The following is an 18,832-nucleotide window of genomic DNA, read 5'->3' on the forward strand; positions in this document are numbered from 1 at the left end:
GGTCTGTACTATAAAGTGGCAAGGCACAGAGGAAACGTTATATGTTGTAGCAAGACTCGCTTTTGAAGGCTAAAGTGTGGTAGGATAATTAATTGAAGGTTTAGGGTAAAGTATTTAACTGCATGGGGGAACTTCACAAGCTGCTTGACAGTATTAAAGCAACAAGCCCAAGGTTTTTATATTCCTAAAGACTCAAATTTTCTCCCCAAGCTCCTAAGAAATAGTGGACTGTCTTTAAAAGCAACTTACAGAAAGAAAGGGGGACTCTCTTTGAAATAGAAGGTATGGCAGTCCTAAAAAGAAACAGGCACTTGTGTATAATATATATACACGTCACAATTTGAATACCTATTAGTAGCTACTAAGGATGCAGAGGCACATCTAAGTGCTTTTCTTATTTGAGATGATTTTCTTCTTTGCATGTTTTTATATTAAAGAGTGGAATGGATAATCAGGAAAAACTTACAGGAAAGACAAGGGAAATTCTGATCTGATCACCCTCAAGATGCCCTGGAACCAACAAGATGCACAAGTTATCCTTTAAGCAAGGTGAGGCCTCTTTCTGTTACAATTCCCAGTTTTTTGGTAAAGCTCCTGAAAATCTGTGTGTCTTGTCTGGGTAAATGCTGTGAAGGTAAGAAACAAGGCCCACATCTTAAGTGGAATACTTTTATAAATAAGATCTTTTGGGACACTGTATTTATTCTAAAAAATGATTAGAGCCAAGAGTCTTTAATGGATTTGTTATGTGTTTCAGCTATTAAACAAAATGGAGCATTGAGGATGTGTGAAGAAATAAATGAATGAAAAGAAATGCACTTTCTCTCAGTTTCATATTGTATCAAGGTCATCTGACAGTCTCAAAAAAAAAAAAAAAAAAACACACAGCCAGGTGTTTAAGTTTAGGACAGATGACTATTTTGCTTAGGGAAAGATCAATCCACTTAGGTTTATTGGATTTTTGTTTTGTTTTCTTTTGTGTTGGGTAGAAGGGAAGGTTTAAAGCACAGAAGGTTCTCACGCATGGTGATAGAGAAATACAAACAATTATCAAATGGTCACTAAAATTTTATCACAGCATTATTTTGCTCTAAATTTCATAGAATTAGTTGTGTTGTAGCAGGATATTTGCATTTAATGCTGCACGTACAATTTTAAGTCCTTGTCAACATTAACAGCAGCAAATAATAAAGTTACTAAATAAAGGGTTGCCGGAAAATCCAAACCACCAAGCACAATATATTGAAAATTCCTTTAAAAGTAATGTAACCTGAAAATGTGAGCACATCATTCTGACATCTAAATATTTAAAATTCTAACCATACAAAATTTCTTTCTGTAAAATGTTTATTTTATCTTGAGATTTACTTTGAAATGTGGGGTTTTGAAGTTCATCGGCCCAAATTGACAACCAAAATAATAGTTTATGCCAGATGTGGTAACCTTAAGTTTAAAAAACAAATACACAAATATGGGTTGTGCCATTGCAATGCTGCATGAATATCTGGGAAAGTATATAAAGCTTTCATTTAAATGACTTAGCTGGTAAGTTTGCCTTTCTCCTCATTACAAACTTTCTTCTGCTAGAAGTTTCAGAATGAGATCAGTTTTATCCCCAACCACTTATTTACATTTAGATTCACATGTTTCACACTACTTTATCTTTATGTTGCAAACTCATTTCTAAAAATTATTCTGCTTCCCAAAGCAAGCAGGATCACACTAGTTTTAAAAATGATTTAAATAATTAAGGAATCACTGAAACCTTCTCAAGTCTTGGCATATATAATTGGCTTATTTTCCTGAATTATCACTTTTGACCCCCCTCACACACAAATATTTCCATAAAACAAATGATACACACACACACACACACACACACACACACACACACACACACCCCTCACATCATTTAAAGTGATTACACATAGGAAAGAATTTGGACTCTCTCCCAGTCACAAAATGTTAGCTATATGACTTGCTCCAGCCAAAAAAGCCCCGTATAGTATTTGCATTTCTGATATTGGTACGATGCCATGAAAGAGAAATCTTTAATTGAGGCTTGAGTTTAAATCTAATTGGATAAATGTACTGGTTGGGGATTTATGCCATGTTCCTGCTCTGCAGCTAAAAAGTTGCCCCCTCAGAAAACATTCCCCTGAGACCCATCTCAGGAATGAAGCCTTGTCTATTGACTTGCCATTTGCCCTGAGCAGAAACCTGTGAATTTCGGAACAAGAAGGATCTTGAGACCTTCACTCCAACATCTGCAATTTACAGTTGAGGAAAGTGAAGTCCAGATGGGTTAATATCTTACCCAAGTGTCCATCACTGGCGAGCAGCAGCTGTGGAACCCCATCTAGGATCAACTACATATAAAAATATATGTCTTTCCACCTTGACTCTCCCCTTAAACTTGGGATCATTGGGCACATGCTCATTTATTTAGAATTTCTGGATATCTGAATTCCTTTTCTTTGTCTCTCTTTCTAAGCCTGTCAATCATACACTGTTGTGTGCTTTGTCAGTTCTCTACCTGACAATATTCATTTTGGTTTAAATGTGTGGATAGCAGGAGGAAGCGCATGTAGGCAAAGTCTCTAAGGGTTTTCCTGTAACATGAGCCTCCTATATGTGCTACGCTTTGTGCAAGTAGAAGAATATATGCTCCTACTACTTGGAAATATTATGGAAGATTAATTAGTTAGCATTTCCAAAGTGCTTTGAAAATGAAAAGCACTATTATTACACCTAATCAAATTTCTCTCTTAGATTCCGCAACAATTTCATTTCTATTTGCTTCTGTGCCAAGAAAATAACTGTAGGCTCATAGAGATATTACTATGAAAGCCAGTCGTAAGTAGGCTTTACTACTTTCTTTTTCTTCTTTTTATTCAATTCTTGTATTACTCCTTCTTGTCTCTAGACACAGACCTGCCCTGGATGGGCACATATTCATAAGACAATGCTATATTTTGGAGGGAAATATTTCCTAATAAATAGGTTTTTGTGTGTGGCAAAACAGTCTGCTAACATGGTAAATGCTGATTCAGAAAGAGACAGCCACAAATGATAATATATGCCCTACATAAGTTATGGTAAGACTGCCCATCAGATGAACACAAACATGCGGAGGCAGCATTGGTTGAAGAAAAAACTCTGGCAGGTCTGAATCATTCTCTGGGATCTTCAAGGTGGTATAATCAGTGGGACCTTGTAAACATCTTTCCCCACTGGCTAGGCTACTGTCTTAACCTGCCATGATGCATCAGAACTGTAGAATAATTTGGTTGGTCTGGTTTTGCTGCCACATGTAGATACCCAGTTGAGTCTCCTGGGAGAGGAAAGAGGTGTGTGTGGAAACCCAATCTGATTTAGAAATCAACTCTCCTGTAGGTAATGTTGTGTTCTAATAAAGACCTGGAAATACAGACTCAGAGGGTATAATTAGCAGAGTTGGGAAATCAACAAGCCAGAAAACTGTTGATAGAGAAGTATTTCTATTGTTCAAAACATGTTTTGTGCATTAGGAAAACAAAACCAAATTCTTTCTCTTGGCATCTACCTTTAAAAGCACATCAGCTAATGAAGGGGGCATCAGAACTGACATCATGGCATTAACCAGCAGCCTGAGACCTATTTGTATGTGGTTAGAAGCTAAATTCTAATTTACTGCCCATGTCATTAGTCAAACTCACATTAGTGACGTGAATTGGCAAGCTTTCCATTTCTTCCACATAATAAACAACCACGGCATACCACAGACAAACATAAACCTGAGCATGTCACACATTCTGAAAAGTTGCGTGGTATGTAAATTCCGAACGGTTCCCACTGCCCAGAGCTGCGGCAGCAGAGAAAAGCTGGAGTGATGACACGAGACCTTCCTGTTTTGCATTCTCTATACAAAGGCAAGTGACCCTCCATCCTCGCCTGAGCACAAATGAATGGGAATGGTTTTGCAGCAAACTTACTTAGCTAGAAATGCTGGCAACCAATGCTCCACTTGGTAAACTCAGCAGGAAATAAAGAAAACTAAGCCCTCATTTAAGGAACATAGTTTGATCTGCATGAATGTGTACATTGTAAAAATCTAATTGTGCATCTATAATTTCTGGTAGACTGCACATATCTACTGTAAAACCCACAAAGAACACTGCACATCTGCTCTGGCTATTGAAATTCTGAGACAGCGTTCTTCAAATACATTTTTCTAAGAAGCCCCATGTAAGTATAAATAACCAAACTCAGGGTTCACATAGCTGGCAGAAGTAAACATCAAAATTGGGTAAATTTATATTTTATTGCTTGCTCTCTTTGTTTTGGAGCTATTTCCTTTTTACTTGACATGATATAACATATCTTAGCTCAAACTCAGCTGAGTTTCCAGTACAATCTCTGTGGCATATATGTTATCAGAAGTACACCAGGTAGGTATTCCAAAAGCTCAATTAATCTTTATTTACTTGTTTTTTGAACCAAAAATATGTGTCTGCGTGACTGTACCTGTATACACACACAAACACATGTATCCATTGCCTGAGTAATCTCCAGGGGTTTCTACCAAAGTGTTTCCTAACAAGAGAAGCAGTTGAGTTAATCACCCCCATACAAATTAGGGGTGCTCAGGACTGAACCATTTGCTCTTCCATTGGCCTCCTGACTGTGTGTTTTTCATTAATACTATTCCCTCAGTGGAATTACTGACGTCTCACTTTAAATACACTTTTCTGTAAGTCAACTAACAAAACTAATTAGGAACTGTGAAAGGCCATATTGATAGAGTACAAATATATAAACCAGCTCTGACAATTTCTCCTAGAGGACTCCATACATCATGGGACTTTGTGCTCGACTTTGGGTTCTTTTTGGCTAGAATATAAATAAACTAAAGTAAAATCTCTCATGTTAAAGTGACTTTAAAGAACCACACGTTTCCTGAAAGAACCATTTTCAAATTGCATATAAACATGTTTAATCAATCTTTACTGCTTTAAGTGGCTGGGGGATTTCACAAGGGCATGACTCAGTGACCTACTCACTGGTAGTGCAGACCCTGGTGGTGTCTACATGGGGCTATGGTTTGATCTGTCTCACTGAATTGACAAGCTAGTTCAGTCACAACTAATTTGACTGACTTTCCCCACCGGACCTCCCTCTATTCACAGACCAGCCCTCACACTTCCAACAAATTGGTGGCTTGAACATGACATAGACTCAGCCAAGGATAACAACAACAACAGTGACAACAAACCTTTCAAGTGCCACAGTGTATGGTAGCATTGCCAAACCAATGGCCAAGCCACTGAGCAGGAATTTCTGCAGGCTACAGAACAGCCATTTTCTTCTTACGTGAACATCCTGAGAGGCAGCAAAGGACTCAGATACCTGTGAGCACAAATCCTGTTCTGCCATTGACTCGTTAGTAGGTCTACCTAAGCCTCAATATCTTCATGTCTGAAAGGAGAGTACAACAACCAGGGCAACAGAGACAATGATGGCTGCTTCTACTGCTGCACCATGACAAAATGACTACAATACTACCACCACTCTTACTATGTTCTGCACTGCTGCTGCTGCTGCTGCGTCTACACTACTGCTACAAAATGACTACTATTACGATAGCACTACATTGCTGTAATACTACTGCTACTAGGACTACAGATTGAACACCCCAATCCAAAAATCCAAAATCCAAAATGGCCCAACATCTGAAACATTTTGAGCATCACCGTGATGCTCAAAGGAGATGCTCACTGGAGGATTTCAGATTTTGACTTTTCAGATTAGGGATGCTCAACCGGTGTAATGTAAATACTCCAAAATCTGAAAAAATCTGAAATCTAAAACACTTCTGGTCCCCAGCATTTAGGATAAGGGATGCTCCACCTGTACCATCACCACCACTACTACCGCAATTCATACTATTACTTTTTTTTTTTTTTTTTTTTGAGACGGAGTCTTGCTCTGTCACCCAGGCTCAGTGCAGTGGCGTGATCTCGGCTCACTGCAAGCTCTGGCTCCTGGGTTCACGCCATTCTCCTGCCTCAGCCTCCTGAGTAGCTGGGACTACAGGCGCCCACCACCACGCCTAGCTAATTTTTTTGTATTCTTAGTAGAGATGGGGTTTCACCGTGTTAATCAGGATGGTCTCGATCTCCTGACCTCGTGATCTGCCCGCCTCAGCCTCCCAAAGTGCTGGGATTACAGGTATGAGCCACCGTGCCCAGCCATACTATTACTTCTATACAGGTTCCTTTCCTCATGTTGCTGCCATTGTTATAGTGGCATAGTAGTTAAAGGCATGAACTCTAGGAGTGTGGCTGCTCGGTTTAAATGTCAGCTCTGCTACTTGCTAACTGTGTGACTTTGGGTAAACCATTTACTCTTTCTGTGCCTCAGTTTCCTCCTCTGTAAAATAAGAATGGTATTAGTAGATGTCTCATATACGATGATTGTGAGAATTTACTGTGTTACTATTTACAAAGCATTTAGAACAGTGCTTGGCTCAGGGGAAATACTATGTAACAGTATGCTAAAAAATTAGGGTAACTGAAAACTGGCAATAATGCAACACGATGGGCAGTAACTGTGTTTAACTTGGTACCTATAAACAATATGTTGCAGATTCTCAAAATTTACTTATTAACAGTTGACTATACAATCTTTGAAAGATGAGCGCCTGAACCAATCGATCATCCAACAAATTGTAACCAGCAATTTTAACACCCTGCAAAAATAGCCAGTTGATCTCTCTCTGCCTCTCTCTCTTTCTCAAAAACTGCTGTTGTCAACTTCCAATAAGTGTCTCTGAACATTAGTTAAAGCATGTGCCCAGTTCAGAGTACATCATTGTGGCTGACACTAATAACCAATATGGTGCTTGAGGAGAGGGCCGCTTTGGAGAGCACCAGTGGTAGTCATGGTGGTTAGGGATATTTTGAGTCCTCAATGAACACTTCACACTTCTGAAGATTTCTAAGTGAAAAATAAACTGGACTCCATCCTGCTGAAATGCAAGGGCTACTTAGACCCAATGTACTTTTTTTTTTTTTTTTTGGGGTATGGAGTTCTGCTCTTGTTGCCCAGGCTAGAGTGCAATGGCACGATCTCGGCTCACCGCAACCTCTGCCTCCCAGGTTCAAGCGATTCTCCTGCCTCAGCCTCCCTAGTAGCTGAGATTACAGGCATGTGCCACCATGCCTGGCTAATTTTGTATTTTTTTTTTTAGTAGAGACGGGGTTTCTCCATGTTGGTCAGGCTAGTCTCGAACTCCCGACCTCAGGTGATCTGCCCGCCTCAGCCTCCCAAAGTGCTGGGATTACAGGTGTGAGCCACCACTCCCGGCCACTCAATGTACTTTTGCTGAGTGAAAAAGGGAGATGGCAAGCCCTTCATTTGGCTGCAACTTGCCTTCCATGACACTTCCACTTCTCTCCTATAGGCCACAGCATCACTGAACCTCAGCCAGGCCTGTGAATGAGTTCCAGCAGATAGGTAAATCCCCCGAGGTAGGAGGGTTTGCATACAATAGTGCTATATATGCTGTAAATTCTGGGCTTCTGGACCTTCCTATGTTCTGTATTTTAAAAAATCTATAGCAAATATAAATTTCTTGAGAAGATAGAACATATTTTATTGTTCTTTATGCCCGTCCCCCCTACCCCGGGACTATCATGGAACCCAGCACATAGTAGGTTTGATCTAAATGAATGAATGAATGAACTTGAAGATCTCTGAAACACTTCAGAAACACTCTTCGGCCACTAACACTTACAGATTTTAGGGCCTACCTGAGTAATAATTGGGTCCTTGGTTCACAGCATTCATTTCATTCTTTTCATAGTGAGCAGCTGTCAGGATCAATGTTCAGCAGCCATCAGCAGAAATGAACAGGGTTCATCGTTTAATCATTGTTTAACACTGCCTAGAGTGGAACTGTAATATTCCTAGCTTAGTGAGTTTTTTTCTTATTACTATTAGTTGATATGTGCTTCTTGTGCATCACTGCCAGATTTATCTTCCAAAAAACTGATTTCATCGTGTCCCTCCCTACTCCTAATCCTCCAGTGACTCACTATTGCCTAAAGGATAATGACCATTTCCTTAGGCTGGCATTCCTGATCCTCCATGGTCTGGCTGGGACCCAAAGTATCTTGCCAACTGGACCTCCCTTCTCTCATAGGAATTGACCTCTCAACTCAACAGGTCTACTGATGATCCCTGAACAGGGAGAGGTGGTCATCTGTCAGTCGACTGATCTAGTCCAGAGTTTGTATCTTTAGCAGCTGTTATAAATATGGCACCAATACCCTTCTCTTTATACTATTGTTCTCAACTAGAGATGCCCAAGCCTGTTCCTCCTTCAGTGACCTCTCATTTTCTGCTTCCTTTACAAAGTATTTTCTCCAAGTCTTCCAGATACAGTAGCAGGTCCTTCCCTGAAATTCTAAAGCACTTCCTCTTGGCTATAAACTTACAAAGGGACAATGTAACCCCCATAATGCCTATCCTAACCAATCTTATGCTCTCATTTATCCCCAGTACTGATCCCCAAGATGAACTCTATAGGATTTGGTTAATTTAAAGAATCAACTTTACCCATTCTTGAAGTTTTGGTTCAGAGAGGGCTATCTTTTTACTTAATGCGAATTTATATACTCAGGCCTCAGGTGTGAAAGTTTTCCAGGAAAGATTTCAAAAGCTGTTGTTATTCCTGGTATCAGGGCACCTTCCAAGGCAGATACAAGCAAAGGCATGGTACCCCTATCTTGGAAATATCTTATTATTTAAATTGGATGCTGCTTGATGCTGACTGGAGAATAAAGGATCCCTCTCTATTGTAAAGCAGGAGGTAAAACGTTTGGAGAGCTTATTGGGGGGGAAAAAAGAGTGAAGTTTTTTCATGTTCTCACAGCTCTAATGAGGATTGTGTTGGCTGGGAGCTACGTGCCAGCATGCTCTTGGCAACCAACTTATTCCTCTAAGTTAGTAGGAAATGTAGGTAAAATATGAACTGACATGCATCTTTAACCAATATTCTGGTGACTTAGCCTGCCACTGCTTGGGAGGGAAGCACACCACAACGGGGTCCCCATAACTACAGCAGTGATCCCTCGTGGATCTTGTGGCAGGGGAGTAGGAAACGGAAGGTACCATCTTTTCCTTTGAGAACAGGTGGCCAACGTGGATGTTTAAAGAAGCAGAAATTATACACTGCTGAGGTTCTGGCCACATGCTACTCCTTGCAGTTCTGGCTCTCCTTTGGAACACTTGAATTATTCATGACACACAGTGCCATCACTACACACAGGCAAGTGGGGCTGCAGCCCGGCACAAACAAACCGAGGGCCTTTGGTGTGAGAATGGCAGTTCTGTGGCTTTAAGAAAGAGCTGGTGCACCACACTGCAGAAAGCCTGTAGATTCAGCTGTGTTCTTACCTCACTCTCCCTTCTGCAGTGACCTCACCCGGCCACAATGCTACTATTCATGCAGATGGAGTGGAACACTGCATACAAAAGTTTCATTTAGGCACATAAACATGAATATTTAGGCCTGCTTGATTAAAAATGAAAGCTAGATATTTGGCTTTCTGTAATTTGATGAGGTTGAGGGAGGGTTTTTTTTTAATGAGTTTAATTTTAAAGACTAATCTTGAAAAGAGTAATATAAAAAAGATCTTCTTTTTTTTTCTGAAAAACTGTATTCCTTGGTAGGGTTAGCCTTCTCTCATCCTTTCTCGCATCATAGTCCTTACGTCCTATGTATTTTCTACTTAGATATAGAAAGCCAACCATGGAAAAGCTAGATATTGAATTTTTTTCTCCAAATGCACATCTAATTTTAAAAATTTTAATCATTTCACTTTATCATGCAGTTCATTCTGGCTCTATAAATGTGTGTGTGAATGCATATACACATAAATATTTGGAATAAATTCAACAAGTGCATGCCATTTAGTTTCTTTCAAAGCTGTAATCTACACAGGGTTGAAAAAGAGGAAATGTAAAAGTATTTCAAAGAATCTATCTCCCCAAAGGGTACCTATGGAATTACTGCTAATTTTCTCAAAAATATCTTCCTGTTGTTAATATAAGAAGATTATAGCACAATAATTGGAAAACTAAAAAGCATAAAGAAAATAAATATCAGTCATGATTCTAATACCTACAGATAAATTTCTAATCAGTATTTCTACCAATTGTGTGTGTGTGTTTGTGTGTGTGTGTGTGTGTGTGTGTGTATGCATGCACGAGAGAGAGATTAGGGACATACTGTATGACAATATTATTTCTATTTTTTCTACATAGTATGTTATTGTGATCACTTGAACATGTTTTTGCGGCATTTGTTTTTGAAAACATGAATTGAATTGTTGGACAAAATCCCACCATTTCCTATTTATTGTGCATTTAGATTATTGCCAATTTCCCAAATCATTTCCTTAATACTTTATAATAGCACTGCAGTAAATATCTTTGAACATAAATCTCTGCTTGGGTCTGTGATTATTTTCTTAGGACAGATTCTTTGAGGTGGAATTCAAGGCTTGGTACATTTTGCTAAATTGTTTTCCAGTAAGTGGAATCATGTATATGGCATATAATTGATATCCTCTTAGCCCATCTACTTTGGTATTATGTTATAGAACATTATCTCTGAGAATTTATTTCCACAAAACATGTGTATTTTCCTGACCTTCCCACTAATTCTGATAGTAAAAACAAAACAAAACAAAACAAAAAAACCCTTTAGAAAAGAATAAAGAGTAGAAGATTTAAGCTCTATTTCTTCTTTCAGTGACTTACCAGGTAAGAGAAATTCTGCTGTTTTTTTCTCATTGTATAAGGGGATAAGAATATATTTATGGATTATTTGAGAAGACAAACATTGTCCTAAAAGAGGCCATTGTAGTAAACATTGTCTCAAAAAGTTAACTGTTAACATTTATTAGACAGGCCATATGTTAAATGTACTAGAACAGAGATTGCTATTTAAAATTGAATCCTGGGGTGAATCCTTTGGAAAAGTGAAGAATTCCTTTGTTAATGCAAGAAAATACATCAGTACTTATTTCATAAGTTCAGGCTTCCATGTGAAGATTTTCCTTAAAGTAGGGTGTTCGCTTGTCTCAAAATATTCTTCTGAGATAAATATTAATTACAAAGAGAAGGCTGAGCACGATGGCTCATGCCTGTAATCCCAGCACTTTGGGAGGCTGAGGCAGGCGGACCACTTGAGGTCAGGAGTTTCAGAACAGCCTGGCCAACATGGTGAAACCCCGTCTCTACTAAAAATATAAAAATTAGCTAGGTGTGGTAGCGGGCACCTGTAATCCTGGCTACTTGGGAGGTTGAGGCAGGAGAATCACTTGAACCCAAGAGGCAGAGGTTGCAGTGAGCTGAGATCTTGCCACTGCTCTCCAGCCTGGGCAACAAGAGTGAAACTCTGTTCCAAAAAAAAAAAAAAATTACAAAGAGAAAGATAGGAACTTGAGAGTGGAGAACACTGGAACATCCCACCTTAAACAGGTGATCAGGGTTAATATCACCAGGGATAAGATTTATCATCATATACCCCTTGACATGACAGACCAAAAGGGGTACAACATCACCTCACCTCCGAAGTATTCCAAAATATGCATAACTTCAATTTAATCATGAGAAAACATCATCCAAACACAAACTGGGGGATATCCCACAAAAGAACAGACCGGTACTCTTAAGAAATGGCAAGATCATAAAAGACAAAGGAAGACTGAGAAATTGTCATGGATTGGAAGTCTAAGGAGACATAAAAACGAAATGCAATGTGGCACTGGGTGCTGGAACAGAAAAAAAGGCATTGGTGAAAAAAATAGGGAAATATGAATAAAGTCCGAAATGTAGTTAATAACATTGCACCAGTGTTAATTTCCTGGTTTTGGCAATTATATTATGATTGTATAAGATGTTAACATTAGAGGAAGCTTGGTGTGTGTCGGAACTCTCTGTACCATTTTTGCGACTTTTCCATTAGTCTAAAATTATTTCAAGATAAAAGCTAAAAAATAAAACAATTACAACATTAATAAGTAAAAGAAAAAACAACATGTGCCTATTCCACATAACTAGGGAGGCAAGCCCTCTCTGGAAGGCACTGGATCCTCGTAGATATTTGCAAACCACAAGTAACTCAACGACTGAGTGGAAAACCACTAGGGTCTGAAATGGCGAATTTAACCTGTCTTTGCTGAAATCTGAGAACACATTATAGACAAAATCCACTGGATCTTCACATGGCCAACATGCCAATTCCAAATGTGTCAGTTTCTCTTTTTTGACAAAATGATAATAGTGGCAATCCCTTCCAGCAGAGCTGTGGCCTTCTTTGAATGCTAGGGTGGCATCTAAGTTAATAAAGATGTGTAGAGAAGAAGGACAGCCTTTCCTCTCCACAGTGTCCCCCGCCCCCTCAACCCCCCCTCTCCCCCAGCCCATGTGCAGTCATCTTGTGCTTCCTGACGCTTCCTAGGCTTGTGAGCAACCAAGTGGCTTCGTTTGTTGGTTAATGGGGAAAGGGAAAAACCGCCTTGATATTTGTTTGGCAGAAGCCTAGAGAATCTAAACTGAAACTTTTCACCCAGGGATATGGCATTTAATTCTTGATGAGATTATCAAACATTTCATTTCTAACCTTAAAATTTTTCAGAATCTGTGCTCAACCAGACAGACAATTGAAAGGTTCCATAGGGGTAATTAGGCCTATGTTTAGTACAGTTCTGAAGGCTGATGGCAACCTGAAATTACATTACCTGATAAATTCATTCCAAAAAAATTAGATTTCATGTCATGACACTTCAATTACACATTTAAAATGAGTATTTAATATATATTTAATTTGACAATTATTACATGCTAATTAGGTGTAATAGTTTCATAGAAAATATATCTTCTCTGGGTTTAATTACCACACTGCAGAAACATCAAAATAAGGCTTAATTCATTTGTTTTATTCATCTTTTACCAATTAAAATACAGTAAGTATGGAAACAGCAAGCATCTGTGACTCTAATAAAAAAAGAACTATATATTTCATATTAAGCTTCTACATGTATTTCTTACATTTCTTGTGTATCACATATCTATGGTAGAGGTTAAAAATGATTTGTATATGGGGCTATTCTCTTCCTTAAAATGAAATCCACAAATTTTCTTGTCAGAAATTTATAATGTTAAGTGAAAAAGCAAGCCCAGACAACTTCATTCTATATGCCATTTCATATAAAGCTCAAAAACAAGCAAGATTAACCAGTTTATTGTTAAGATACGCATACATTTGTGATAAAACTCCTTTTAAATGCCAAAGGATGATGAGCCCCAACTTCAGGAGAGTGATGACCCCAAGGGCGAGGCAGGATGGAATGTGGAAGGAACACACTGATAGAAATGACTGGTGATGCTCTGGTTCTGCGGCTGGGGGCTGGGAGCTGGGCTCATAGGTATTTGTTGTATCACTGAGCTCTACAACATAAAGATATGCTACATATATTCTCATTTCAAAAATACTAAAGGAAAAAAGAAAAAATGCATATTTCCATTTGAAATGTTGTCTATTGCTGTGACCAACAGTTAGGAAACATACTTTATCATTTACATATATTGATTTATTGTTAAAAGTTATATTTGCAGTCTAATATTATATCTAGAAAAGATATAGTGAGCTTTTTATATTATGCACGTTAAAAAAAAAAACTATCAGTTGCCAAGAATGATGTCAAATTTCAGCTCTTGGCCAACTTCTTGGCCAATTGGATTCTACTTCTGAGACATGTAAAACTATTTATCTTGCATAAAAATCTGGCAACTGCATTAAACACTTCTTCTATTCGTACTGATGTATTAGGTACCCCTAGCAACCTAATAAACACAAAATAACCTTAAAGATTGTCTTGAAAAAATCAGCTGACTCCATCATTATGGACATTGTTGTAATGAGACCTATAAAATGCAGATGACTGATTTAAAACCGGCATCTATAGCCTTTTGTTTTAATAAATGCAACAGACAATGAACATATGGAAACTGATCCTATTTGGCCAATATACAACTGCTTCACAATTTGAAGTATCCAGTGATTTCTTGTTCAATAATAATTTCATCCACATTATTTGTATTCAACCCACTCTCTTCTTTTAACTGTCGCTTTAAGCAAGTAGGCGCTCCAACCGCTGGGTGCCACTCAATGGGCTTGCAGCAGAGGAAGTAAGAGTGACTCAGATCAGAGGAGTGCCTTGTAAATCAGCCACATGCAGCACTGAGACATCCATCAGGGCGGTGTGCCCTTTCCCCACTGCTGCAGTCATGAAGTCATGGGCCTGCCAAGGGGCTAAGATATTATTAAAATAAATCACTGGCCTGGAGACTTGTATTTAAATACTAACTAACTCATAAGTAAATGGCAAGGAGCTGACTTGTCTCACCCAGAATGTTGTTTGGAAGAGTTGCTGAAATTACCACTCTGGGTTGAGGCCTCTGCTTTCACAGATGCTGAAACACTCAGAGAATAAGGGGTTGGAGCATACACCTTAGAAGGTCAGGCTTGGATTCTGCTTACAAATCCAAGTTGCAGTTGGCTCAAAGCAGTTTTAGTAGGAGCCTGAACTTTCAAGAATATTAAAGCCTCATTGATTGTTAAGTGAGACAATCAAATACATAAATCCCAGCCACCCACTCTTTGGTTGCTTTCTTTGTGCCTGCACAAAAGCAGCTACAACACTGGGAGAGCCCTCCAGAATAAAAACTTCGTTCGGATTTTCCTCCCCTCTTGCATTTATTCCTTTCCAGGCAGAATCTCACAGAGGCTTGCAAACTCACTGTCTGGAGGGCCAAGACCTACAAACCACATTAAAATCCTCATTGCACACTGGGGCCTGTGCAGGCTGCTTTTCCTCACTGGCATGCCATGGTAACTCAAATCTGAGTAGAGGCTTCCTTGCTCAGCACTATGCTCTGATGCCAAGTTCTAGCTTCATTTGTTCCATAGATACTGAAGTCTCACTTCTCAAAGATGAAGGTACCTCCACAAAGCCTGCCCTGGGTATTTAAAGAATTTTCTCCAGAACTCTGAGATTCTTTTTTCATAACACTGAGCTCTAGTAATTCAACCTCCTTGGCTTGGACACATTCTCTCTAGTTTTAGCAGGATCACACTTTGAATGCTGTCTCTGTCCTCAAGATTGCTGGCTCCGGCTTTGAGCAAAGAGCTTTTCCTTGCCCACACATTGTTCTTCCTCATGGTGACAGCTAGAGTGATAACTGGGATTTCAGAGAAGTCCTACGCATATATTTGCTTGTCTCATTCATAAAATCCTGAGATACCCACAGATCACGGAATTTACCACAAAATTTGACTTGTAGAGATTTAGATTTGCATACAGTACCCATGAAGACAACTCATTTTGCTTGTCAAGAAAACAAAGCAAAACACTACATATGAGCTCTATGCTGTCCCTGTTCCCAGTGACCTGCAGACATGTTATTAAAACTCATGGCCTATTAAGTCATTATTTTTTATCCTACTTATCCAAAGCCATCAGGTAACAAAGCAAAATCTGCAGCCAGCCACATGGCCACAGGCCCAGCTGGAATACGTTCATTGACCCTGGCCTGTGGTTCTGGCTTTCCTCCTATGGGAATGGAGACACTACCGTGAGCAGTGATTCTAGAAGGGCCTATTAAGGACATCTTCCACGATTCTGTTCCCTCTCCCGCATCCAGCTGAGAAAGTGTGTTTCTTCAGGGGAGGGGCGCCCTTAACAAGTTAAAGGGCAAGACTGGTAAACGAAGGCTGTTTTTCAGCATCCATTACATGCTGGGAGGCTTTGATCTTTGTGTTAGGTAAAGTGATACACTTCGCCATCACTTACAGGACAGGCACTGTGTCAGGCTGGCCAGCCCAGCCTGGTGTCTGAAGCTTTCTCAGAGGGAGAGACTGGAAAAAAAAACACGCTGGGACTGGTCTTCTTTGCCTGCTGTCTGGCCTCAAATTAGGGCTCGAGAATGTGTGTGTGTCTACTCTCTGCTCAGCCTTGGAGCAGAAAGGTGAGTCCCTTCACCACTGCAGGTTCCAGACAGCTGCCAGCAAACCCCTGTGACACAGCTTCCTTCCTCACTTAAAGGGAATTTGCTGTAACTCCCTTTGGATAGAATTCTGCTATGCTACAGATAACTGTCTTGTTGCTCAGCCACTTTGCTATTCTAAATGCTTCTTTCTCATTATGGGACTCATTTTGGCTTCACCCTTAATGAGGAGGGATTGACACATTTATCAACCATTACAGAAGTGATGATGCTGAGAAGATTTAAATACAGACTTATAAAGAACATTGAGGCACCAAGCAGGTGCTGTGTGTGTATTTGCACACAAGTGTGCGTGCACACATTTCTGTCTCCCTGTATTTTTCCCTCTCCATCTGTCTTTCTTGTTTGTATAAGATCATACACACTGGCAACCCTCATATTATTTATTTACTGCAGAGGAAAGGAATTCCACGACAGCCTCAGGAAAAAAAGAAAGTCTTGTTTCTAGTGTGGAAAATGATTGAGAAGATAAAGATTTAGAAAAGAAGGTATAAAAAGCCATATTTGAAATATTTCTTGAGGGGGAAAAAAAGAATCTGCCTTGTTTTGAACTGAAAACTGTTTTCTACTCTAGAGACTCATGTTTCCACCTTCATCAGCCTTCCTGCCCCAGGAGCCTAAGAAACGTCTGGGAACCAGTAACGTTTTCTCGGGGGATTTCATTACTGAAAGGGCTCATTAGGAAAGACATTAAAATACGAATTACCTCATAAACTATTTAGTTGTGTACCCAGTGGGAGTGTGCTTATTAGGGCCTGAGCTTTTCACAAATAGAGCTAATCAATTAAGCTTCATTAGAAACTGAAGGGGTCTCAAACAGAATGGATAAGAGAGGGACCATCTGCAAAAGGACTTGATAGGAAGAAACCATCGCCTCTAACAACGGCTAAAGTTAATTATCAGCTTCTGGGTAGAGAAGATAATTCAAATCTTCCTGTCTTTGGACAGAATCTCTTAAGGTTCATTAGTTCCTAAAACAGTGCTTCTCACAACTTAATGTGCTTGCGAACTACCTGAGAATCTTATTAAAAAGCAGGTCTGAGGTGGGGCCAGGGATTCTGCATTCCTAAAGGGCTCCCTGGTGGTGCTGTGGGTCAAGGGACCCCACTTTGAGCAGCAAGGCCTTAGATTATTAAAATTTAGCTGCAAGTAGCCTTTGTGGTATTAAAACAGACTAATGCATGTTGAACTTATAACTTTTCTTGTTGCTCTACCTACAGTGAGAGAATGAGAAAGTTACAGGCAGACTGACCTTATAACCAAAATTTCTTTCTCTCCATGTCACTAGAGAATTCATTTTTGCTAATATTAGTGGTGCAACTTTCACGTAATACTAAAAAGGGGGGCTCATTGCAAAACAAGCTTTGTACCTCCTTAGAGATCAACTTCTAAAGGAAATTCTAGGGTACATTTTGAATAGTCAGATGGAAGGGTAGAGGTGGCTTTTATTTTCCCCTCAGAATGAGAAAATATTTCATCAGGCTCTGCAAATTCATGTCAAGGCACTGAGCTGAGGACAGTGAGTAGAAGCATTGATCTGGACTTCCTCCAGCAGGACTTGAGCAGGCTCTTGGAAGAAGTGCATGTTCTTAGGCAAAAGCAGGGAGCCAGAGCACTAAAATGTTCATCCTGAAAGCCTGGGACTTAGTTGTCCTAGCTGATCTCTTAGAAAACAGCAACATTCACTGCCTCACTAATCACGCCAGTTCTGGAAAGAAAACAGCATTGCTTCCATGGTCAGATCAATGACTGCCAGGGGTAAGAAGGAAAGCTCTCTCCTGACTAGACAGCCCCGGCCTGTTGCTAGAACAGCAGCATGCTCCAGAGGTGTCGATCATCTGCTCTAGGTCTTGGGGTTCTGCTCTGTAATAGCAGGATGGGTTTCTAAAGTTCACGACCACAGCCACTGGCAGAGATGAGGTGCATCTGCGCCTGCTCTGTTCTCAGAATAGAGCTGGACACTTCTAAGAGGATCATATCACAGACACAGTGCCAAAGAGCTCAGCATATTCTGAGCCTGGCTATGGATTCACAAATCAAGGCATGGAATTCCTTCCCAAATTCTGGGCTGTCCGCTAGGTCATCATCTAGCATCAAGGCTAAGAATGTGGCCAAATAAAAGCAAGCATGACATTGGGTTACAAATGTAGAGATATGGCACAAGGAACTCAAAATCTATTCTGGTTCAGTGGCTGTCACTATTAACAAGGAAATGACTTAGGAAACCTTCGTATTCCTTCCCCCAGCCCGTGTTAACAATCACACTTTCAGTCAACTTCTGAGAACACTTGAATACTAGATGTTTGCCAAAACGTCACTGAAAGAGCAACTACAACTTATGAATACTGTTTGCCTTCCTCTACAGAAGTGCAAGGGCCAGGGTGGAGCAAGAGAGATGTCCAAGGCACAAGATTTAAAGAGATATTCACTCTCAGAATCGTGCAAATGCACAGTACACTGTCAGCATGTAGACAGCCAAGAGCAAGCTCTTTCCTATATTTGTACCCTGGGCACCTCTCTTGCCTGCTTTCAGCTGCAGAAATGAACCAGTCTGCAAGCTACAATATTCTCAAGGGAGAGCTCTTCCTGAGAAAGACCAGCCCAACACAGTTAGGCTTTACAGATCCTCAGAGAACTCCCACTGGAATTCGAGATTTGATTTTGCAAAGGCAAATCATTGCATCCTGGTTAGGATTTTGCTTAAGATTTT

General features: G+C 39.9%; 1 protein-coding gene across 5 annotated transcripts in view; it reads right to left on the reverse strand.

Annotated features, from left to right (window-relative positions):
* Nucleotides 1–18,832, reverse strand: part of CREB5 (cAMP responsive element binding protein 5) — a 426,750-nt gene that overhangs the window by 62,337 nt on the left and 345,581 nt on the right. The window lies entirely within an intron of this gene.

The sequence above is a fragment of the Hylobates moloch genome, unplaced genomic scaffold, assembly GCF_009828535.3.
Source record: "Hylobates moloch isolate HMO894 unplaced genomic scaffold, HMol_V3 SCAFFOLD_1, whole genome shotgun sequence".
Classification (NCBI taxonomy): Eukaryota; Metazoa; Chordata; class Mammalia; order Primates; family Hylobatidae; genus Hylobates; species Hylobates moloch.